Source organism: Tachypleus tridentatus, chromosome 3 (assembly GCF_004210375.1).
Source record: "Tachypleus tridentatus isolate NWPU-2018 chromosome 3, ASM421037v1, whole genome shotgun sequence".
In the NCBI taxonomy this organism is placed as follows: Eukaryota; Metazoa; Arthropoda; class Merostomata; order Xiphosura; family Limulidae; genus Tachypleus; species Tachypleus tridentatus.
The window spans coordinates 109,538,929-109,564,650 of NC_134827.1; the positions used below are offsets into that span (position 1 = coordinate 109,538,929).

Sequence of the window (25,722 nt, forward strand, 5' to 3'; positions counted from 1 at the left end):
CTTTATTGTACAATACTACTGTCTGGGTTTTACAGATAATCTTGTGACAGATGTGATTCTGTTCTTTCTTGTCATCTCGGTATTAACGAACCTCCGGCTGTCTTCAGATAACTCGAAACTGATCGACATCATTTTGCTCCAAACTCCAAATTCCTTGAAAGAAAATGGTATCCGTTTTCTCTCTGTCCGTCTATTCAACGATCCAAGTGTCTATTTGTCCGTCATCACCTACATGTATATGTATGAAAACCAATGGGAATATTTTGATCGTTGTGAAAGAACGACCTGATAAGGGTTAGTGGAACTCACTACAAACCAACACGGTTTGACAATGCTGTACGTGAACTTTAACACCTGGTTTAGAATATTGACCTTATTTTCCTAATAAGGAATGACGATCGCTACAGGCTAACAATGACCTCTGGCTATAAGAAATAAAACCAGGCTAACCATGACATCTAGCTATATGAAATAAAACCAGGCTAACCATGACATCTAGCTATATGAAATAAAACCAGAGTATCAAAAGATGTTGAAGGTATGTTAACAGGCCCGTCATGGCCAGGTGAGTTAAGGCATTCGACTCGTAATCTGCTCGTCCTTTTTCAGTCATGGGAGTGTTAACGCGTGACGGTCAATCCCACTATTCGTTGGTAAAAGAGTATCCCAAGAGTTGGTGGTGGGTGATGATGAATAGCTGTCTTCCCTTTAGTCTTACACTGCTAAATTAGAGACGGCTAGCGCAGATAGCCCTTGTGTAGCTTTGCACGAAATAAAAACAACAACAAACAAACAAGTTTTCAAAGAGGCTTGAAATACCCGCTCTCTGGTGGCCAGGTATAACTCCTAGATTCTGTGGAAGGCCATTAGGCCTGCGACCTTTTCTCGAATTTTCTGATAGTTCTACATCATATATAACATTCAACAACGAGAAAAATAATTTTGTTGAAATTTAAGTTTAAAAATGAGCTGTCGTCACAGCATTACGTCACAGAGTAGATTTTATTCAGGTGTACCTTTGTAGACACACAGTGGTAAATTAAGATACCTTGTTTTTCAGATACAACACTTATGAGAGTTTCACTAAACATAGAAAAATATTTTAAATTTATTTTTAATTGTTTTATACTTAAAACGTACTTTTTTTTGTCCCCCCCCCCCCCGTGGCTTAGCGGTATGTCTGCGGACTTACAACGCTAAAAACCGGGTTTCGATACCCGTGGTGGGCAGAGCACAGATAGCCCATTGTGTAGCTTTGTGCTTAATTCAAAACAACAACAACTCTTTTGTGTTTGTAATTTTTATCATCAGTTTTGAAACGTCATTTTTGTGGAGATTTCAGTTGTTTTATTTATTGCTCAGCTATAAAAATACTGCCTGTTAAACAGCTTTGATTGGCGATGCTCGGTGTTGCAGTTTTCAAAACTAAACGTTGGATGCATACATCGATAAATCCATTGTAATAACGGGAGAGAATATATGACTGAAGATGTTATTAAAGTAAAACAGGACAAAGATATGATAAATAATGCACAATCAGAAACAGTTGGAATAAAGAGAGAATCGTGAATAACTGAGACAGTGAATCACTGACAGTAAACTCGTTTTATTTTCGCCTGTGTTCCAACTTCTTTGCTTGTTCCTTCAATATCCAATTTTCTCGTCCGCGCAATTGTTTTATTGCTGAGTCTCTGCAAATTGTGTGAAAAGTTGCTATAGCAACAAACACAAAGGGATTATATACCTTTAAAATATCGTATACATATTTATAGAAATGGTCTTTTCTTTTATATTTCAAGCTTTCGTCCTTAACCAGACGACTTCCCTTCGCGCCAAACATGCTCGCCCTTTCAGCCGTGAAGACGTTATAATGTGACGGTCAATCCAACTATTTGTCAGTAAAAGAGTAGCCCAAAGAGTTGGCGGTAGGCGGTGACGACTAGCTGCCTTCCCTCTAGTCTTACACTGCTAAATGACGGACGGCTAGCACAGATAGCCCTCGAGTAACTTTGTGCGAAATTCTAAAACAAACAAGTACTATACATAATATATGCTTCGAAGTTCTGGAAATCGGAAGTAAAAAATCGCTTCAGGCCAATATTCTGTTAAGATTTACAAGAGAGGAAGTGAGAAACATTGATTTCCAAAGTAATAAATGGGAGTTTAAGCTAGCACAAGGTAAACACGTGTAATTTAACTCGAAAGTTAAATATCTTGTCAAGATGAGATCGGACGAAGTTTTACTGATTCGTGTTAAGTCCGCAGTTCTGTAAGTTCTGGCTTCTTATTGGCTTATAAAAAATAAAACTGCCTGACCTGTCTCATAAGGTCTGACAACAAAACGTCCATTTGACTGCAAGTTTTCACGACCTAGGACTAAAATCTGAAAGCGCATGCTCCACTCACTGAAAATAAATCTGTTTTTGTAATCATTAGTTAGTGACGCTTGATTAATTTATTTGATTGTTTGCTTCTAAATTTCGCGCAAAACTACACGAGGGCTATCTGCGCTAGCCGGCCCCAATTTAGCAGTGTAAGACCAGACAGAAGACAGCTAGTTATCACCACCCACCGCCAACTCTTGGGCTACTCTTTTACCAACAAAGAGTGGGATTGACCGTAACATTATAACGCCCCACCGGCTTAAAGTGCGAGCATATTTGATGTGACTGGGATTCTTATAACAGATCAGAATCGATGAACACAAAGGTCAGGGAAAAAATCCTTCACTTGCCCCAGGCCACAGTATGCAACATTTCAAGAGAGGTCTCCGTTTGAAAAACTAACATGACTCACATTAACATGAGCTGCTTCCACGACATATCTGTTTAACAGGTGCATATCTCAAGCATCTGGATAATAAAACGGATAGCCATATAATTACATACAAAGATATATACCGATCAAGTCGTCTTTAGATTGTCAAAATAGACGCTGGAAAACTGTTGTCCTCAAACACTAGATGGAATGAGTATTGTTTGCTGGACTGTTGTCCTCAAACACTAGATGGAATGAGTATTGTTTGCTGGACTGTTGTCCTCAAACACTAGATGGAATGAGTATTGTTTGCTGGACTGTTGTCCTCAAACACTAGATGGAATGAGTATTGTTTGCTGGACTGTTGTCCTCAAACACTAGATGGAATGAGTATTGTTTGCTGGACTGTTGTCCTCAAACACTAGATGGAATGAGTATTGTTAGCTGGAAAAAGAGGTGTATTTTAAACATAGCAGCTTCACCTTAGGACCTTTTGCAAAGCTTACTACGTTTCATGGCTATTGTCAAGACTCGTGGTTCGCAGACCAAGTATGGCTGGACAAGACGACATTGGTGAGACTCCAACATCGTTTTGGTATAACGTGTTCGGGCTCTGTTATAATTAAGCTTATTAAGTAGAAAACACTGAATGAAACGTTACAATTTACAGAGAAACCTAAGATTCTCGACTCAGTTTGTTATTTACGCTTTTATATAATTTTACTTGTATTTCTTAAAATAATAAAATTATCTTATTTCTAATAGACTGCGCTGGCTTAGTGGTTAGCTTCTATAGCCGAAGATCAGAGGATCGGGTTTCGAACACTCTTCACACTTTCAGCTGTTGGTGCGTTATAGAAGTAAAAGTCAATTCCTTTATTTGCTTCAGAGGTCCGGAAATAGCTCTTTCTGAGGTGGATCCTTCTTTTTAGATCTTCGGGGTCTATGACCTCTGACTCTACTTTAAATCGCGTACACATAAGTCACCTTTGAACTTAAAAATTCCAACTGTTGTTGTTTCTAAACTTGAAAAACATTATTCCAAACATTTTCTTTAAAAAATGCAGACACTCAAATCAGTACTAATGTTGCTATGTAATAATATTTCTCGATAGTTATAGATAGGTCTAAGTCCTAGCATCGGACAAGATCTTTTAACACAGAAGAAAAGGATCGTTTTGAAGTTATAGTGGCAGTCTATCACTACTCTTACCAGCTGACTATCAACAAGCAAGACATTATCCTAATGTGATAATCATTAGGCATTACCTTCCAAGCTGGTCGAATTTCTTGAGATTTATTGGGATTATGGCCGAAAATACCATTAGTACTGACGATACTAAATTATGATTTAAAACATTCTACTTATTGTAAGTTTTAGTTGTCTAGATTTGCAATATTTAGTAGATGGAGCTAGTGTATTACACAGAATCGGCTTCCCATTGTATATCCTGTCAGATAGCCATATCCTAGTAGCTGTAACAACCAGTTACAATCTTAGCTATGAATGTGTAACAGCCAGGTGTATATATATATATTTCAAGCACGAGGGCATGTGTTTATAATTGCTAACTTCGAGGCAAATGGGCGGTACCAAGTAGTTTGCGTCAGTATCTCGAAAAACGTTATTCAACGAGATTAGTAACAGTCACGTGCAATAGGTCCTTGTTCATGACAGACTTCGTTGTTGGACTCATTTGTTACATTTTTGTTGTTGTTTGTTTCTGTTGATTAAGGCTTCACGACGTTTGTAAGAGATAATTGTACTAATTAAACTCAGACACTCACGCTATAAGTGTTTATATTTTAGACGAGTTTAATTAAAACATTCCCCTTGTGTTATTCTTTACAATCAGTGTTTTTGTAATCCTAGCGGTAAATAAAGAAATTAAAATTAAAACCAGGTGTACTTCTGCAGGTTCCCCGACTGTTCCGTTTCGAGAGTATATGAAACCCAAATAACTAGTAACAAATATTTTTATTTCTCCCTTTGGAAGTTCACATGCCATATTGTATTGCAGCTTACGGAGTGCATAATTATTCTCGTGATTCATTACATACGCACGTTTTACTGACGCCACGGCAGCACAAATTGCAACATCAAGCATTCTTCATGTGATGTAATTTTACTGTCTGCTGACTGACTGACAGTGGTGCGAGTGGTTAAAAGATGTGACCCCCTCCCATCCAAGTAGCTTTCGAGGAAGCAAATCTGACGAAAAAATAATTAAAAAACGGACTTGTATGATATAGAAAAAGTAACACATGCGTGGAAAACTATATGTACGTCGAGAGAAGATAATGTGACGAAATACTGCGGGACAGCGACAAGGCTACGGAATTAAAACTCTAAAATTAGGGATTCGATTCCTAGGTATCCATTCCACAAATCACATGTTTGACTAGATGTGGTGTAATGGAACCAAAAGTGTACCCACATGGTAATTTTTTTTATTCACTGCCGCCATTCTTCATCCAGTGGGAGGCCCCGGCATGGCCAAGTGGGCTACGACGTTCGACTCGTAATTTGAGGGTCGCGGTGCGAGTCACAGGGGGACAATGAATAGTAGGAAACTGTCAGCGCGAATGTTTTTTTTTAGACCAAAGAAATAACAGCAAAATCTTCAGCCCATTTTTGAGTGGCCAGATGGTTAGAGCGTTCGACTCGAAACTTGAGGGTCGCGGGTTTGAATTTTCGCCGCACTAAACATGCTCGCCCTTTCAGCCGTTATAATGTAACGTTCAATCCCACTATTCGTTGGTAAAAAAGTAGCCCAAGAGTTGGCGGTGGGTGGTGATGACTAGCTGCCTTCCCTCTAGTCTTACACTGCTAAATTAGGGACGGCTAGCGCAGATAGCCCTCGAGTAGCTTTGCGCGAAATTCAAAACAAACAAACTAACAATCATCCAGTGAGTTAGCAGCGCGTGCGTAGCGACAACGTAATTACTTCATTAAACTGGATAATCGTCCTACCTGAAATCCAATTATCCTTGTAGTAACAGTTTTCGGACTATTATACTATCAAGTACCTCGTAGAAAATTTAAATGACCAAATTAATGGAAGAGAAATAGGAACTTTTCCAAAAATATTTTTCTATAAATAACAGTAATAAAACGCCATAAAGTGTTTCAACATTTAAGTTGGATTAAATACGATTTAACAGTTAGCGTCCTGGATTTCAAATTCGAGGATTCATGGTTCGCGACTGATTACCACAAAACTGTTCTTTGTAACAGTGAACGGTTAAATCTGTTTCTTTTATTTTTCCGATGTTGCGTCTTCCCGTTTTTTTTTAACCACCTGGCCATGCCGGGCCTTTCCCGTCTTTCCTCTGGTTCATCAGTTCAAAACTAGGGATGGTTACACGTGCAGATAGTCTTCACATAGCTTAGCAATAGAGTTACTGTTGACCTCATCAGTACTTGGATTCACCTCACCATATTTCTTGTAGTTAAAACAAAAAACCACTAAACCTATTTGCCGTTATCCCAAATTTTGAAATTCTGTTTATTTGTTTTTGAATTTCGCGTAAAGCTACAAGAGAGCTACCTGCGCTAGCAGTTTCTAATCTAGCAGTGTAAGGCTAAAGAGAGGGCAGCTATACATTACCACTAACCGTCAACTCTTGGACTACTCTCTTACCAACGTATAGTGGGATTGAGCGTCACATTATAACGCCCATAGGACTGAAAGGGAGAGCATGTTCGGTGTGACGGGGACTCTAACTCGCAATCCTCATAGTACTAGTGGAGTGCCCCTAACCACCTGGCCATGCCAGGGCCTTACTATGATTACGTTAGACAAAATTCAAAACTTTAAGGAACACGAGTGTTAAAGTTACAAACACGTGCATCGATTTCTTGAACGAACCGGTTTCAATGATTTTTTTTAATATTATGCTTTTTATTTTTTAAGCAGAGGTTTCTGAAACTGATTCAGTCTACAACACTACAACATAATTCACAAAACAGGAATATTATTAAATGATCAGTAACTCAAAGATACGTCAAATGGTTAGGGTACTCGTCTCGTAAAGTTAAGGTTTGAATTTCATGTCCCTTCCCCAAAATGCTCTCCTTCTCAGTAAGAGGACGTTATAATCTAACGGTCAGTTTTATATTTGATTGGTAAAAAGTAGTCTGAGAGTTGACGGTGGGTGGTGTTGACCACCTAGCTGTATTTTCTCCAGTCTATTACTTCTAAATCAAAGACGGCCAGTGCAGATAGACCTTGATAACTTTGCACGAAATTCAAATTAAATAAATACCGGCGTAAGTCTAAGGGTTTAACTCCCTAAAAATCAGGGTTCGATACGTACAGAACACAAATTACTCATTTATTTAGCTTTAATCTTAACCACAAATAAAATATTATTTCGAAAAGTACAGTTAAGATCTGTGTGGTTCATAGACGCTTACTTTATAATGGACTGGGTTTACTGTATCAGGCTTCAGATCTCAAGTTGCGATGCTACTGAACAATGATAGCTGTTGGTGCGTTACAGAGGTGACAGTCAAATTCATTCCTCAGTCCAAAGCCGGGTCATCTTTCCTTTAGTCAACAGTTAAAAAAGTCGGTACCTAAAATCCTGTTTGTTTGTTTTTAAAGCCGTTTGATTCACATGTCTGTCTGTTTATATTTTTTCGAATATATAAACAATTAAAATATATCCAGATGTCCTTAAGTTTGAACTTATAGAGTAGAGAGATAGAGGGAAGGCAACTAGTTGACAGCACGCACCGCCAACTCTTGGGCTATTGTTGTTCGACCAAATAGTAGTATTGCACTATTTACCCCTCAGTGAAACAGCAGTATGTGAGCGGACTCACTCAGCTAAAAAATCGGGTTTCGATACCCGAGGTGGGCAGAGCTCTGATAGCCCATTGTGAAGCTTTGTGCTTAATTCCAAATAATCAATCAATCACTTGGACTATTACTCTTATAACGCAACCACAGCCCTAAAGTGCAGAATGGAACTATGAACCCCACGATTCACTAGGTCACACGAACCAGTCAACTTCCGCAGAAGGTGTAACTCAAATTGAAAATACAAACACACCTCCAAACCTAGAGATCGGTACTTTAGGATTTTAAAAACATATTAAATTTTTTAAAGCTACTGAATTATATTTTAATTATACGATATAAATGACACAAAACTCTAAGAGTGTAGCTAAGTATTTATAACTCCCTCTATTTATTTATATTCCAAGCACGTATGGGCCTCCACCAATTCAAGAATTAAAGTTTTATACATGTTTCAACTCAGAAAACAAAGATTGACATGACAACGAACGTGGCATCACAAACCGCTCTAAAATAGTTTCAAAATTCAGCACGATTTTAAAAAGTAATAAATTCCTTTATGCAGTAGCGCCATCAGGTGTGCAGAAAATAAAACAATGCCAATCAAGGTCATCACCGACATCTAAGATACCATACTAAAACGTAGTAAGAGATCAGTTATTTTTGTTTTTCAGAAACAATAACTTAAAGATAGTTTAGATTAAACATGACCTGTATCTGTGCTATATAATCACAAGTTATAAGCTGTTAACACACAATAAAAAATGAACCTCACGATAGAGTGAGTGAAGGAAAGTAGAACCGATGATAGAGAGACTGCAAAAGTAAACTTTTACAACAATGGTCTGTAGTTTTCACGAGAGAAGTGGTAAGTTTAAGTACAGAACTGCACAGTGTTGTGGCGATTACAGCGATCGAACCTCAAATATTTCCGCTTCAAGCCCGTTAACTGACCGCCGAGCTGCCAGCGAGTATTTTATTATATAGCTCCATATGTGTGTTTGTGTGTGCTTTTCTTAGAAATAGCAAAGCTACATCGGGCTATCTGCTGAGCCCACCGAGAGGAATCGAACCCCTAATTGTAGCGTTGTAAATCCATAGACTTACCGCTGTACTAGCGGGGGGGGCTTATAGCTCTATTATATATAATCTGAAGTTAGAAAACAGTTATATCTATTGAGACAACTCGTTAAAATGAGAAGTAAAAATAAAATATTTTTAGGGTTAACATCAAACTAATTTTATACATTTATCAGAGATCCTCTATAGGAGAACAAAACGTTTATGGTGACTGTCAAATGGAATATTTTGGTAAATAACAAGTAAACTTCCTCGACGATAGCAAGTAAAACGATCTGTCAACCAGTAAAAAAATTGTTTTCGAAAGTAGCATTTAAACCTCTCCTGATGAGATGCAGGTAAGATGTTCTGAACAAGTAAACTCTTATGTTAAAAAACAAAAGTCATAACAGAACCTAATTCGCCCATGATGGAAATCACGGATTAATTTTTATTTATTATGGATTTCTGTTTCCTTTTGGAGCGGTTCATATCCTGAAATTCATGATTCAGGTTCTTAGTATTTCTACAAAATGATATTTCTATACGAAATGTTATTGATACGTAAGAGCGATTAGTTATAGATGCTATACATTCTGAAGGCGGTGGAAAGCTTCCTATTCGTTGAAGCATCCACTCTTACTAACGTCATCTGATTACATCTGACGACGTCGGATGTCAACTTTGACAGAGCATATAGAAGTTCGCATGTTCTAATTCATTTGAAATACGCTGAAAACACTACCTCCAATAAATTGTCTCTTCACGCAAATTAGGCTTAACTCAGCTGCAAGGCCTCTGTGAAACAGTTACATTTAATAATGTTTATTATTGTTTTCTGATTTCAATTGATGCAAAGTCCTCAGAGTGATGAAAGAGAAACATGAGCGTAGGAACTTGTTAATTCTAGAAATTCTCCACAGGCAAAAGTATCGAATCGATTATTATTTTCTTGTTTTGATTTACTTCCACCAGATGACAGCACCATCTAGAAATTGAAAATTATGACTGCTAAAAATGATCAAATTATTGATTTAAAAAGTCAAATAATCATGCGTAAGGTGAGTTTGAAAGGTTTTATAATGGAAGATATGGTGAAAGGGCGCATCATCTGTTGAAGTCTTAGGTTACCTTACTTTCAACAATAGTTTTACAACTGTTAACTATGTGGTAAACACCTTACATCTCAAGTTACCCTACTTTCAACAATAGTTTTATAACTGTCAACTGTGTTGTAAACACCCTACATCTCAGGTTACCCTACTTTCAACAATAGTTTTACAACTGTCAACTACATTGTAAACACCTTACATCTCAGATTACCCTACTTTCAACAAGTCTAGTTTTACAACTGTCAACTCTATTGTAAACACGTTACATCTCAGGTTACCCTACTTTCAACAATAGTTTTACAACTGTCAACTACATTGTAAACACCTTACATCTCAGGTTACCCTACTTTCAACAAGTCTAGTTTTACAACTGTCAACTACATTGTAAACACCTTACATCTCAGGTTACCCTACTTTCAACAAGTCTAGTTTTACAACTGTCAACTCTATTGTAAACACTTTACATCTCAGGTTACCCTACTTTCAACAAGTCTAGTTTTACAACTGTCAACTACATTGTAAACACCTTACATCTCAGGTTACCCTACTTTCAACAAGTCTAGTTTTACAACTATCAACTACATTGTAAACACCTTACATCTCAGGTTACCCTACTTTCAACAAGTCTAGTTTTACAACTGTCAACTCTATTGTAAACACCTTACATCTCAGGTTACCCTACTTTCAACAAGTCTAGTTTTACAACTGTCAACTCTATTGTAAACACCTTACATCTCAGGTTACCCTACTTTCAACAAGTCTAGTTTTACAACTGTCAACTACATTGTAAACACCTTACATCTCAGGTTACCCTACTTTCAACAAGTTTAGTTTTACAACTGTCAACTCTATTGTAAACACCTTACATCTCAGGTTACCCTACTTTCAACAAGTCTAGTTTTACAACTGTCAACTACATTGTAAACACCTTACATCTCAGGTTACCCTACTTTCAACAAGTCTAGTTTTACAACTATCAACTCTATTGTAAACACGTTACATCTCAGGTTACCCTACTTTCAACAATAGTTTTACAACTGTCAACTACATTGTAAACACCTTACATCTCAGGTTACCCTACTTTCAACAAGTCTAGTTTTACAACTGTCAACTACATTGTAAACACCTTACATCTCAGGTTACCCTACTTTCAACAAGTCTAGTTTTACAACTATCAACTCTATTGTAAACACGTTACATCTCAGGTTACCCTACTTTCAACAATAGTTTTACAACTGTCAACTACATTGTAAACACCTTACATCTCAGGTTACCCTACTTTCAACAAGTCTAGTTTTACAACTGTCAACTACATTGCAAACACCTTACATCTCAGGTTACCCTAATTTCAACAAGTCTAGTTTTACAACTGTCAACTACATTGTAAACACCTTACATCTCAGGTTACCCTAATTTCAACAAGTCTAGTTTTACAACTGTCAACTACATTGTAAACACTTTACATCTCAGGTTACCCTACTTTCAACAAGTCTAGTTTTACAACTGTCAACTCTATTGTAAACACCTTACATCTCAGGTTACCCTACTTTCAACAAGTCTAGTTTTACAACTGTCAACTACATTGTAAACACCTTACATCTCAGGTTAACCTACTTTCAACAAGTCTAGTTTTACAACTGTCAACTCTATTGTAAACACGTTACATCTCAGGTTACCGTACTTTCAACAATAGTTTTACAACTGTCAACTACATTGTAAACACCTTACATCTCAGGTTACCCTACTTTCAACAAGTCTAGTTTTACAACTGTCAACTACATTGTAAACACCTTACATCTCAGGTTACCGTACTTTCCACAGGTCTAGTTTTACAACTGTAAACTCTATTGTAAACATCCTACATCTCAGGTTACCTTATTTTCCACAAGCCAAGTGTTCCAACTGTCAACTATATTGTAAACACCGTTCATCTTAGGTTACCCTACTGTCCATAAATCTATTTTTCCAACTGTGAACTCCATTGTAAACATCTTATACTTTTGTTGTTTATATCATCCGCCACAGATGGTTCAGTCAGCACACACGCTAACATTATTATAGCATGAGATATTTAGAAGAATTTTAAAATAAAATATTTATTTCATGCTGCCCCTAACAAGAATAAAATGAACGACTATTTTCTAACATGGCTGACATCTGGTTACCATTTTCTAACATGGCTGACATCTGGTTACCATTTTCTAACATAGCTGACATCTGGTTACCATTTTCTAACATGGCTGACATCTGGTTATCATTTTGTGTTAAACTTTAAGGTTGAGCAACGTACCAAAAAATGTAGGTAACAGGCGTGGCCTACAGGTTAGCTTTCGTACCCAAAATGCGAATCAGATGATTCATGGTTCACAAATGCGCTGCGACAAAGAAGTTGAGGTTTCGGTGGTTTATAACAATGACCATCAAAACCCACTAGTAGTCCAGACAATAAATTAATATTTTTTGTCTATTTAAAATACTATTTAAAATAACCTCTTTCCCTCTAGTCGGTCAGTTGTACTAAGAGTTGATAGTTGTTATTGACAACAGCTTCTCTACCTCTAGTTTATCTGTTGAACAAAAGTTGATAGTTGTTATTGACAACAGCTTATCTCCCTCTAGTTTATCTGTTGAACAAAAGTTGATAGTTGTTATTGACAACAGCTTCTCTACCTCTAGTTTATCTGTTGAACAAAAGTTGATAGTTGTTATTGACAACAGCTTATCTCCCTCTAGTTTATCTGTTGAACAAGAGTTGATAGTTGTTATTGACAACAGCTTCTCTACCTCTAGTTTATCTGTTGAACAAAAGTTGATAGTTGTTATTGACAACAGCTTATCTCCCTCTAGTTTATCTGTTGAACAAGAGTTGATAGTTGTTATTGACAACAGCTTATCTCCCTCTAGTTTATCTGTTGAACAAGAGTTGATAGTTGTTATTGACAACAGCTTATCTCCCTCTAGTTTATCTGTTGAACAAAAGTTGATAGTTGTTATTGACAACAGCTTCTCTACCTCTAGTTTATCTGTTGAACAAAAGTTGATAGTTGTTATTGACAACAGCTTCTCTACCTCTAGTTTATCTGTTGAACAAAAGTTGATAGTTGTTATTGACAACAGCTTCTCTACCTCTAGTTTATCTGTTGAACAAAAGTTGATAGTTGTTATTGACAACAGCTTCTCTACCTCTAGTTTATCTGTTGAACAAAAGTTGATAGTTGTTATTGACAACAGCTTATCTCCCTCTAGTTTATCTGTTGAACAAAAGTTGATAGTTGTTATTGACAACAGCTTCTCTACCTCTAGTTTATCTGTTGAACAAAAGTTGATAGTTGTTATTGACAACAGCTTCTCTACCTCTAGTTTATCTGTTGAACAAAAGTTGATAGTTGTTATTGACAACAGCTTCTCTACCTCTAGTTTATCTGTTGAACAAAAGTTGATAGTTGTTATTGACAACAGCTTATCTACCTCTAGTTTATCTGTTGAACAAAAGTTGATAGTTGTTATTGACAACAGCTTCTCTACCTCTAGTTTATCTGTTGAACAAAAGTTGATAGTTGTTATTGACAACAGCTTCTCTACCTCTAGTTTATCTGTTGAACAAAAGTTGATAGTTGTTATTGACAACAGCTTCTCTACCTCTAGTTTATCTGATGAACAAAAGTTGATAGTTGTTATTGACAACAGCTTATCCCCCTCTAGTTTATCTGTTGAACAAAAGTTGATAGTTGTTATTGACAACAGCTTCTCTACCTCTAGTTTATCTGTTGAACAAGAGTTGATAGTTGTTATTGACAACAGCTTATCCCCCTCTAGTTTATCTGTTGAACAAGAGTTGATAGTTGTTATTGACAACAGCTTATCCCCCTCTAGTTTATCTGTTGAACAAAAGTTGATAGTTGTTATTGAAAACAGCTTCTCTACCTCTAGTTTATCTGTTGAACAAAAGTTGATAGTTGTTATTGACAACAGCTTCTCTACCTCTAGTTTATCTGTTGAACAAGAGTTGATAGTTGTTATTGACAACAGCTTCTCTTCCTCTAGTTTATCTGTTGAACAAGAGTTGATAGTTGTTATTGACAACAGCTTATCCCCCTCTAGTTTATCTGTTGAACAAAAGTTGATAATTGTTATTGACAACAGCTTATCTCCCTCTAGTTTATCTGTTGAACAAGAGTTGATAGTTGTTATTGACAACAGCTTATCTCCCTCTAGTTTATCTGTTGAACAAAAGTTGATAGTTGTTATTGACAACAGCTTATCTCCCTCTAGTTTATCTGTTGAACAAAAGTTGATAGTTGTTATTGACAACAGCTTCTCTTCCTCTAGTTTATCTGTTGAACAAGAGTTGATAGTTGTTATTGACAACAGCTTATCCCCCTCTAGTTTATCTGTTGAACAAAAGTTGATAGTTGTTATTGACAACAGCTTATCTCCCTCTAGTTTATCTGTTGAACAAAAGTTGATAGTTGTTATTGACAACAGCTTATCTCCCTCTAGTTTATCTGTTGAACAAAAGTTGATAGTTGTTATTGACAACAGCTTCTCTTCCTCTAGTTTATCTGTTGAACAAGAGTTGATAGTTGTTATTGACAACAGCTTATCCCCCTCTAGTTTATCTGTTGAACAAAAGTTGATAGTTGTTATTGACAACAGCTTCTCCCCCTCTAGTTTATCTGTTGAACAAGAGTTGATAGTTGTTATTGACAACAGCTTCTCTTCCTCTAGTTTATCTGTTGAACAAGAGTTGATAGTTGTTATTGACAACAGCTTATCTCCCTCTAGTTTATCTGTTGAACAAAAGTTGATAGTTGTTATTGACAACAGCTTCTCTTCCTCTAGTTTATCTGTTGAACAAGAGTTGATAGTTGTTATTGACAACAGCTTATCTCCCTCTAGTTTATCTGTTGAACAAGAGTTGATAGTTGTTATTGACAACAGCTTATCTCCCTCTAGTTTATCTGTTGAACAAAAGTTGATAGTTGTTATTGACAACAGCTTCTCTTCCTCTAGTTTATCTGTTGAACAAGAGTTGATAGTTGTTATTGACAACAGCTTCTCTCCCTCTAGTTTATCTGTTGAACAAGAGTTGATAGTTGTTATTGACAACAGCTTATCTCCCTCTAGTTTATCTGTTGAACAAAAGTTGATAGTTGTTATTGAAAACAGCTTCTCTACCTCTAGTTTATCTGTTGAACAAAAGTTGATAGTTGTTATTGACAACAGCTTCTCTACCTCTAGTTTATCTGTTGAACAAAAGTTGATAGTTGTTATTGACAACAGCTTCTCTACCTCTAGTTTATCTGTTGAACAAAAGTTGATAGTTGTTATTGACAACAGCTTATCTCCCTCTAGTTTATCTGTTGAACAAAAGTTGATAGTTGTTATTGACAACAGCTTCTCTACCTCTAGTTTATCTGTTGAACAAAAGTTGATAGTTGTTATTGACAACAGCTTCTCTACCTCTAGTTTATCTGTTGAACAAAAGTTGATAGTTGTTATTGACAACAGCTTATCCCCCTCTAGTTTATCTGTTGAACAAAAGTTGATAGTTGTTATTGACAACAGCTTATCTCCCTCTAGTTTATCTGTTGAACAAGAGTTGATAGTTGTTATTGACAACAGCTTATCTCCCTCTAGTTTATCTGTTGAACAAAAGTTGATAGTTGTTATTGACAACAGCTTATCTCCCTCTAGTTTATCTGTTGAACAAAAGTTGATAGTTGTTATTGAAAACAGCTTCTACCTCTAGTTTATCTGTTGAACAAAAGTTGATAGTTGTTATTGACAACAGCTTCTCTACCTCTAGTTTATCTGTTGAACAAAAGTTGATAGTTGTTATTGACAACAGCTTATCCCCCTCTAGTTTATCTGTTGAACAAAAGTTGATAATTGTTATTGACAACAGCTTATCTCCCTCTAGTTTATCTGTTGAACAAGAGTTGATAGTTGTTATTGACAACAGCTTATCTCCCTCTAGTTTATCTGTTGAACAAAAGTTGATAGTTGTTATTGACAACAGCTTATCTCCCTCTAGTTTATCTGTTGAACAAAAGTTGATAGTTGTTATTGAAAACAGCTTCTCTTCCTCTAGTTTATCTGTTGAACAAAAGTTGATAGTTGTTATTGAAAACAGCTTCTCTTCCTCTAGTTTATCTGTTGAACAAAAGTTGATAGTTGTTATTGACAACAGCTTATCTCCCTCTAGTTTATCTGTTGAACAAAAGTTGATAGTTGTTATTGAAAACAGCTTCTCTTCCTCTAGTTTATCTGTTGAACAAAAGTTGATAGTTGTTATTGACAACAGCTTCTCTTCCTCTAGTTTATCTGTTGAACAAGAGTTGATAGTTGTTATTGACAACAGCTTATCCCCCTCTAGTTTATCTGTTGAACAAAAGTTGATAGTTGTTATTGACAACAGCTTATCTCCCTCTAGTTTATCTGTTGAACAAAAGTTGATAGTTGTTATTGACAACAGCTTATCTCCCTCTAGTTTATCTGTTGAACAAAAGTTGATAGTTGTTATTGACAACAGCTTCTCTTCCTCTAGTTTATCTGTTGAACAAGAGTTGATAGTTGTTATTGACAACAGCTTATCCCCCTCTAGTTTATCTGTTGAACAAAAGTTGATAGTTGTTATTGACAACAGCTTATCTCCCTCTAGTTTATCTGTTGAACAAAAGTTGATAGTTGTTATTGACAACAGCTTCTCCCCCTCTAGTTTATCTGTTGAACAAGAGTTGATAGTTGTTATTGACAACAGCTTCTCTTCCTCTAGTTTATCTGTTGAACAAGAGTTGATAGTTGTTATTGACAACAGCTTCTCTACCTCTAGTTTATCTGTTGAACAAGAGTTGATAGTTGTTATTGACAACAGCTTATCTCCCTCTAGTTTATCTGTTGAACAAAAGTTGATAGTTGTTATTGACAACAGCTTCTCTTCCTCTAGTTTATCTGTTGAACAAGAGTTGATAGTTGTTATTGACAACAGCTTCTCCCCTCTAGTTTATCTGTTGAACAAGAGTTGATAGTTGTTATTGACAACAGCTTATCTCCCTCTAGTTTATCTGTTGAACAAAAGTTGATAGTTGTTATTGAAAACAGCTTCTCTACCTCTAGTTTATCTGTTGAACAAAAGTTGATAGTTGTTATTGACAACAGCTTCTCTACCTCTAGTTTATCTGTTGAACAAAGTCGATAGTTGTTATTGACAACAGCTTCTCTACCTCTAGTTTATCTGTTGAACAAAAGTTGATAGTTGTTATTGAAAACAGCTTCTCTTCCTCTAGTTTATCTATTGAACAAGAGTTGATAGTTGTTATTGAAAACAGCTTCTCTACCTCTAGTTTATCTGTTGAACAAAAGTTGATAGTTGTTATTGACAACAGCTTATCTCCCTCTAGTTTATCTGTTGAACAAAAGTTGATAGTTGTTATTGACAACAGCTTCTCTACCTCTAGTTTATCTGTTGAACAAAAGTTGATAGTTGTTATTGACAACAGCTTCTCTACCTCTAGTTTATCTGTTGAACAAAAGTTGATAGTTGTTATTGACAACAGCTTATCCCCCTCTAGTTTATCTGTTGAACAAAAGTTGATAATTGTTATTGACAACAGCTTATCTCCCTCTAGTTTATCTGTTGAACAAGAGTTGATAGTTGTTATTGACAACAGCTTATCTCCCTCTAGTTTATCTGTTGAACAAAAGTTGATAGTTGTTATTGACAACAGCTTATCTCCCTCTAGTTTATCTGTTGAACAAAAGTTGATAGTTGTTATTGACAACAGCTTCTCTTCCTCTAGTTTATCTGTTGAACAAGAGTTGATAGTTGTTATTGACAACAGCTTATCCCTCTAGTTTATCTGTTGAACAAAAGTTGATAGTTGTTATTGACAACAGCTTATCTCCCTCTAGTTTATCTGTTGAACAAAAGTTGATAGTTGTTATTGACAACAGCTTATCTCCCTCTAGTTTATCTGTTGAACAAAAGTTGATAGTTGTTATTGACAACAGCTTCTCTTCCTCTAGTTTATCTGTTGAACAAGAGTTGATAGTTGTTATTGACAACAGCTTATCCCCCTCTAGTTTATCTGTTGAACAAAAGTTGATAGTTGTTATTGACAACAGCTTATCTCCCTCTAGTTTATCTGTTGAACAAAAGTTGATAGTTGTTATTGACAACAGCTTCTCCCCCTCTAGTTTATCTGTTGAACAAGAGTTGATAGTTGTTATTGACAACAGCTTCTCTTCCTCTAGTTTATCTGTTGAACAAGAGTTGATAGTTGTTATTGACAACAGCTTCTCTACCTCTAGTTTATCTGTTGAACAAGAGTTGATAGTTGTTATTGACAACAGCTTATCTCCCTCTAGTTTATCTGTTGAACAAAAGTTGATAGTTGTTATTGACAACAGCTTCTCTTCCTCTAGTTTATCTGTTGAACAAGAGTTGATAGTTGTTATTGACAACAGCTTCTCCCCCTCTAGTTTATCTGTTGAACAAGAGTTGATAGTTGTTATTGACAACAGCTTATCTCCCTCTAGTTTATCTGTTGAACAAAAGTTGATAGTTGTTATTGAAAACAGCTTCTCTACCTCTAGTTTATCTGTTGAACAAAAGTTGATAGTTGTTATTGACAACAGCTTCTCTACCTCTAGTTTATCTGTTGAACAAAAGTCGATAGTTGTTATTGACAACAGCTTCTCTACCTCTAGTTTATCTGTTGAACAAAAGTTGATAGTTGTTATTGAAAACAGCTTCTCTTCCTCTAGTTTATCTATTGAACAAGAGTTGATAGTTGTTATTGAAAACAGCTTCTCTACCTCTAGTTTATCTGTTGAACAAAAGTTGATAGTTGTTATTGACAACAGCTTCTCTACCTCTAGTTTATCTGTTGAACAAAAGTCGATAGTTGTTATTGACAACAGCTTCTCTACCTCTAGTTTATCTGTTGAACAAAAGTTGATAGTTGTTATTGACAACAGCTTCTCTACCTCTAGTTTATCTGTTGAACAAAAGTTGATAGTTGTTATTGACAACAGCTTCTCTACCTCTAGTTTATCTGATGAACAAAAGTTGATAGTTGTTATTGACAACAGCTTATCCCCCTCTAGTTTATCTGTTGAACAAAAGTTGATAGTTGTTATTGACAACAGCTTCTCTACCTCTAGTTTATCTGTTGAACAAGAGTTGATAGTTGTTATTGACAACAGCTTATCCCCCTCTAGTTTATCTGTTGAACAAGAGTTGATAGTTGTTATTGACAACAGCTTATCCCCCTCTAGTTTATCTGTTGAACAAAAGTTGATAGTTGTTATTGAAAACAGCTTCTCTTCCTCTAGTTTATCTGTTGAACAAGAGTTGATAGTTGTTATTGACAACAGCTTCTCTCCCTCTAGTTTATCTGTTGAACAAAAGTTGATAGTTGTTATTGACAACAGCTTATCTCCCTCTAGTTTATCTGTTGAACAAGAGTTGATAGTTGTTATTGACAACAGCTTCTCTACCTCTAGTTTATCTGTTGAACAAGAGTTGATAGTTGTTATTGACAACAGCTTATCTCCCTCTAGTTTATCTGTTGAACAAGAGTTGATAGTTGTTATTGACAACAGCTTCTCTACCTCTAGTTTATCTGTTGAACAAAAGTTGATAGTTGTTATTGACAACAGCTTATCTCCCTCTAGTTTATCTGTTGAACAAAAGTTGATAGTTGTTATTGAAAACAGCTTCTCTTCCTCTAGTTTATCTGTTGAACAAGAGTTGATAGTTGTTATTGACAACAGCTTCTCTTCCTCTAGTTTATCTGTTGAACAAGAGTTGATAGTTGTTATTGACAACAGCTTATCTACCTCTAGTTTATCTGTTGAACAAAAGTTGATAGTTGTTATTGACAACAGCTTATCCCCCTCTAGTTTATCTGTTGAACAAGAGTTGATAGTTGTTATTGACAACAGCTTATCCCCCTCTAGTTTATCTGTTGAACAAAAGTTGATAGTTGTTATTGACAACAGCTTATCTCCCTCTAGTTTATCTGTTGAACAAAAGTTGATAGTTGTTATTGACAACAGCTTCTCCCCCTCTAGTTTATCTGTTGAACAAAAGTTGATAGTTGTTATTGACAACAGCTTCTCTTCCTCTAGTTTATCTGTTGAACAAAAGTTGATAGTTGTTATTGACAACAGCTTCTCTACCTCTAGTTTATCTGTTGAACAAAAGTTGATAGTTGTTATTGACAACAGCTTCTCTTCCTCTAGTTTATCTGTTGAACAAGAGTTGATAGTTGTTATTGACAACAGCTTCTCTACCTCTAGTTTATCTGTTGAACAAAAGTTGATAGTTGTTATTGACAACAGCTTATCTCCCTCTAGTTTATCTGTTGAACAAAAGTTGATAGTTGTTATTGACAACAGCTTCTCCCCCTCTAGTTTATCTGTTGAACAAGAGTTGATAGTTGTTATTGACAACAGCTTATCTCCCTCTAGTTTATCTGTTGAACAAAAGTCGATAGTTGTTATTGACAACAGCTTCTCTACCTCTAGTTTATCTGTTGAACAAAAGTTGATAGTTGTTATTGACAACAGCTTCTCTACCTCTAGTTTATCTGTTGAACAAGAGTTGATAGTTGTTATTGACAACAGCTTCTCTTCCTCTAGTTTATCTGTTGAACAAGAGTTGATAGTTGTTATTGACAACAGCTTATCTACCTCTAGTTTATCTGTTGAACAAAAGTCGATAGTTGTTATTGACAACAGCTTCTGTACCTCTAGTTTATCTGTTGAACAAAAGTTGATAGTTGTTATTGACAACAGCTTCTCTACCTCTAGTTTATCTGATAAACAAAAGTTGATAGTTGTTATTGACAACAGCTTCTCTTCCTCTAGTTTATCTGTTGAACAAGAGTTGATAGTTGTTATTGACAACAGCTTATCTCCCTCTAGTTTATCTGTTGAACAAAAGTTGATAGTTGTTATTGACAACAGCTTATCTACCTCTAGTTTATCTGTTGAACAAAAGTTGATAGTTGTTATTGACAACAGCTTCTCTACCTCTAGTTTATCTGTTGAACAAGAGTTGATAGTTGTTATTGACAACAGCTTCTCTTCCTCTAGTTTATCTGTTGAACAAGAGTTGATAGTTGTTATTGACAACAGCTTATCTACCTCTAGTTTATCTGTTGAACAAGAGTTGATAGTTGTTATTGACAACAGCTTCTCTACCTCTAGTTTATCTGTTGAACAAAAGTTGATAGTTGTTATTGACAACAGCTTCTCTACCTCTAGTTTATCTGTTGAACAAAAGTTGATGGTTGTTATTGACAACAGCTTCTCTACCTCTAGTTTATCTGTTGAACAAAAGTTGATAGTTGTTATTGACAACAGCTTCTCTTCCTCTAGTTTATCTGTTGAACAAAAGTTGATGGTTGTTATTGACAACAGCTTATCTCCCTCTAGTTTATCTGTTGAACAAAAGTTGATAGTTGTTATTGACAACAGCTTCTCTACCTCTAGTTTATCTGTTGAACAAAAGTTGATAGTTGTTATTGACAACAGCTTCCCTACCTCTAGTTTATCTGATGAACAAAAGTTGATAGTTCTTATTGACAACAGCTTATCCCCCTCTAGTTTATCTGTTGAACAAAAGTTGATAGTTGTTATTGACAACAGCTTCTCTACCTCTAGTTTATCTGATGAACAAAAGTTGATAGTTGTTATTGACAACAGCTTATCCCCCTCTAGTTTATCTGTTGAACAAAAGTTGATAGTTGTTATTGACAACAGCTTCTCTACCTCTAGTTTATCTATTGAACAAAAGTTGATGGTTGTTATTGACAACAGCTTCTCTACATCTAGTTTATCTGTTGAACAAAAGTTGATGGTTGTTATTGACAACAGCTTATCCCCCTCTAGTTTATCTGTTGAACAAAAGTTGATAGTTGTTATTGACAACAGCTTCTCTACCTCTAGTTTATCTGTTGAACAAAAGTTGATGGTTGTTATTGACAACAGCTTCTCTACCTCTAGTTTATCTGTTGAACAAAAGTTGATAGTTGTTATTGACAACAGCTTCTCTACCTCTAGTTTATCTGTTGAACAAAAGTTGATGGTTGTTATTGACAACAGCTTCTCTACCTCTAGTTTATCTGTTGAACAAAAGTTGATGGTTGTTATTGACAACAGCTTCTCTACCTCTAGTTTATCTGTTGAACAAAAGTTGATAGTTGTTATTGACAACAGCTTCTCTACCTCTAGTTTATCTGATGAACAAAAGTTGATAGTTGTTATTGACAACAGCTTCTCTACCTCTAGTTTATCTGATGAACAAAAGTTGATGGTTGTTATTGACAACAGCTTCTCTACCTCTAGTTTATCTGTTGAACAAAAGTTGATAGTTGTTATTGACAACAGCTTATCTCCCTCTAGTTTATCTGTTGAACAAAAGTTGATAGTTGTTATTGAAAACAACTTCTCCCCCTCTAGTTTATCTGATGAACAAAAGTTGATGGTTGTTATTGACAACAGCTTCTCTACCTCTAGTTTATCTGTTGAACAAAAGTTGATGGTTGTTATTGACAACAGCTTCTCTACCTCTAGTTTATCTGTTGAACAAAAGTTGATAGTTGTTATTGACAACAGCTTCTCTACCTCTAGTTTATCTGTTGAACAAAAGTTGATAGTTGTTATTGACAACAGCTTATCTCCCTCTAGTTTATCTGTTGAACAAAAGTTGATAGTTGTTATTGAAAACAACTTCTCCCCCTCTAGTTTATCTGATAAACAAAAGTTGATAGTTGTTATTGACAACAGCTTATCTCCCTCTAGTTTATCTGTTGAACAAAAGTTGATAGTTGTTATTGAAAACAACTTCTCCCCCTCTAGTTTATCTGATGAACAAAAGTTGATAGTTGTTATTGACAACAGCTTATCTCCCTCTAGTTTATCTGTTGAACAAAAGTTGATAGTTGTTATTGAAAACAGCTTCTCCCCCTCTAGTTTATCTGTTGAACAAGAGTTGATAGTTGTTATTGACAACAGCTTATCTCCCTCTAGTTTATCTGTTGAACAAAAGTTGATAGTTGTTATTGAAAACAACTTCTCCCCCTCTAGTTTATCTGATGAACAAAAGTTGATAGTTGTTATTGACAACAGCTTATCTCCTCTAGTTTATCTGTTGAACAAAAGTTGATAGTTGTTATTGAAAACAGCTTCTCCCCCTCTAGTTTATCTGTTGAACAAGAGTTGATAGTTGTTATTGACAACAGCTTATCTCCCTCTAGTTTATCTGTTGAACAACAGTTGATAGTTGTTATTGACAACAGCTTCTCTACCTCTAGTTTATCTGTTGAACAAAAGTTGATAGTTGTTATTGACAACAGCTTCTCTTCCTCTAGTTTATCTGTTGAACAAAAGTTGATAGTTGTTATTGACAACAGCTTATCTCCCTCTAGTTTATCTGATGAACAAAAGTTGATAGTTGTTATTGACAACAGCTTCTCTACCTCTAGTTTATCTGTTGAACAAGAGTTGATAGTTGTTATTGACAACAGCTTCTCTACCTCTAGTTTATCTGTTGAACAAAAGTTGATAGTTGTTATTGACAACAGCTTCTCTACCTCTAGTTTATCTGTTGAACAAAAGTTGATAGTTGTTATTGACAACAGCTTCTCTTCCTCTAGTTTATCTGTTGAACAAAAGTTGATAGTTGTTATTGACAACAGCTTATCCCCCTCTAGTTTATCTGATGAACAAAAGTTGATAGTTGTTATTGAAAACAGCTTATCCCCCTCTAGTTTATCTGTTGAACAAGAGTTGATAGTTGTTATTGACAACAGCTTATCTCCCTCTAGTTTATCTGTTGAACAAGAGTTGATAGTTGTTATTGACAACAGCTTATCTCCCTCTAGTTTATCTGTTGAACAACAGTTGATAGTTGTTATTGACAACAGCTTCTCTACCTCTAGTTTATCTGATGAACAAAAGTTGATAGTTGTTATTGACAACAGCTTATCTCCCTCTAGTTTATCTGTTGAACAACAGTTGATAGTTGTTATTGACAACAGCTTCTCTACCTCTAGTTTATCTGTTGAACAACAGTTGATAGTTGTTATTGACAACAGCTTCTCTACCTCTAGTTTATCTGATGAACAACAGTTGATAGTTGTTATTGACAACAGCTTCTCTACCTCTAGTTTATCTGATGAACAAAAGTTGATAGTTGTTATTGACAACAGCTTATCTCCCTCTAGTTTATCTGTTGAACAACAGTTGATAGTTGTTATTGACAACAGCTTCTCTACCTCTAGTTTATCTGTTGAACAACAGTTGATAGTTGTTATTGACAACAGCTTCTCTACCTCTAGTTTATCTGTTGAACAAAAGTTGATAGTTGTTATTGACAACAGCTTCTCTTCCTCTAGTTTATCTGTTGAACAAAAGTTGATAGTTGTTATTGACAACAGCTTCTCTACCTCTAGTTTATCTGTTGAACAAAAGTTGATAGTTGTTATTGACAACAGCTTCTCTTCCTCTAGTTTATCTGTTGAACAAAAGTTGATAGTTGTTATTGACAACAGCTTATCTCCCTCTAGTTTATCTGTTGAACAAAAGTTGATAGTTGTTATTGACAACAGCTTCTCTACCTCTAGTTTATCTGTTGAACAAAAGTTGATAGTTGTTATTGACAACAGCTTCTCTACCTCTAGTTTATCTGTTGAACAAAAGTTGATAGTTGTTATTGACAACAGCTTCTCTACCTCTAGTTTATCTGTTGAACAAGAGTTGATAGTTGTTATTGACAACAGCTTATCTCCCTCTAGTTTATCTGTTGAACAAAAGTTGATAGTTGTTATTGACAACAGCTTCTCTACCTCTAGTTTATCTGTTGAACAAAAGTTGATGGTTGTTATTGACAACAGCTTATCTCCCTCTAGTTTATCTGTTGAACAAAAGTCGATAGTTGTTATTGACAACAGCTTCTCTTCCTCTAGTTTATCTGTTGAACAAAAGTTGATAGTTGTTATTGACAACAGCTTCTCTACCTCTAGTTTATCTGTTGAACAAAAGTTGATAGTTGTTATTGACAACAGCTTCTCTACCTCTAGTTTATCTGTTGAACAAAAGTTGATAGTTGTTATTGACAACAGCTTCTCTACCTCTAGTTTATCTGTTGAACAAAAGTTGATAGTTGTTATTGACAACAGCTTCTCTTCCTCTAGTTTATCTGTTGAACAAGAGTTGATAGTTGTTATTGACAACAGCTTCTCTACCTCTAGTTTATCTGATGAACAAAAGTTGATAGTTGTTATTGACAACAGCTTCTCTACCTCTAGTTTATCTGTTGAACAAGAGTTGATAGTTGTTATTGACAACAGCTTATCTCCCTCTAGTTTATCAGTTCACACTGAAGGAAGACTACTGTGGATTTAGGACTTGGCGGTGGAAGGGGTATGTATGTGAATAGCCATAACTAGTTAACCCTAAACTGTAATAATAATCATGGTTAGTTAACCCTTAACTGTAATGTTAGCCATAACTAGTTAACCCTAAACTGTAATAATAATCATGGTTAGTTAACCCTTAACTGTAATGTTAGCCATAACTAGTTAACCCTAAACTGTAATAATAATCATGGTTAGTTAACCCTTAACTGTAATGTTAGCCATAACTAGTTAACCCTAAACTGTAATAATAATAATCATGGTTAGTTAACCCTTAACTGTAATGTTAGCCATAACTAGTTAACCCTAAACTGTAATAATAATAATCATGGTTAGTTAACCCTTAACTGTAAAATTAAGGGTTATCAGTTAATCTTAAATATGAAGTTAATTGTCAGAAAATATTTGTCAAAAAATAATAATACTTCACTGTTTTCTGTGATTCACCCATTTCTCGTTATTGCCTAAAATACCACATTATTTTAGAAAGCTATTAAAAAGCACGTGCGCTCTCTTACACCAGAACCCGTGTATATTCCAGCTGGTTCAAGTGTG

The 25,722-nt window shown here is 35.5% G+C and overlaps 1 long non-coding RNA gene across 2 annotated transcripts in view; it reads right to left on the reverse strand.

Moving 5' to 3' along the window:
* Window positions 1–25,721, reverse strand: part of LOC143247728 (uncharacterized) — a 194,858-nt gene extending 169,137 nt beyond the window's left edge. Inside the window, exon 1 of one of the 2 annotated variants that reach the window (XR_013026681.1) lies at window positions 25,593–25,721. This is a non-coding gene — a long non-coding RNA (uncharacterized LOC143247728). The remainder of the gene's footprint in view (window positions 1–25,592) is intronic. The other variant, XR_013026682.1, reaches the window with a different exon arrangement.
* Window position 25,722: the final 1 nt, after the last annotated feature.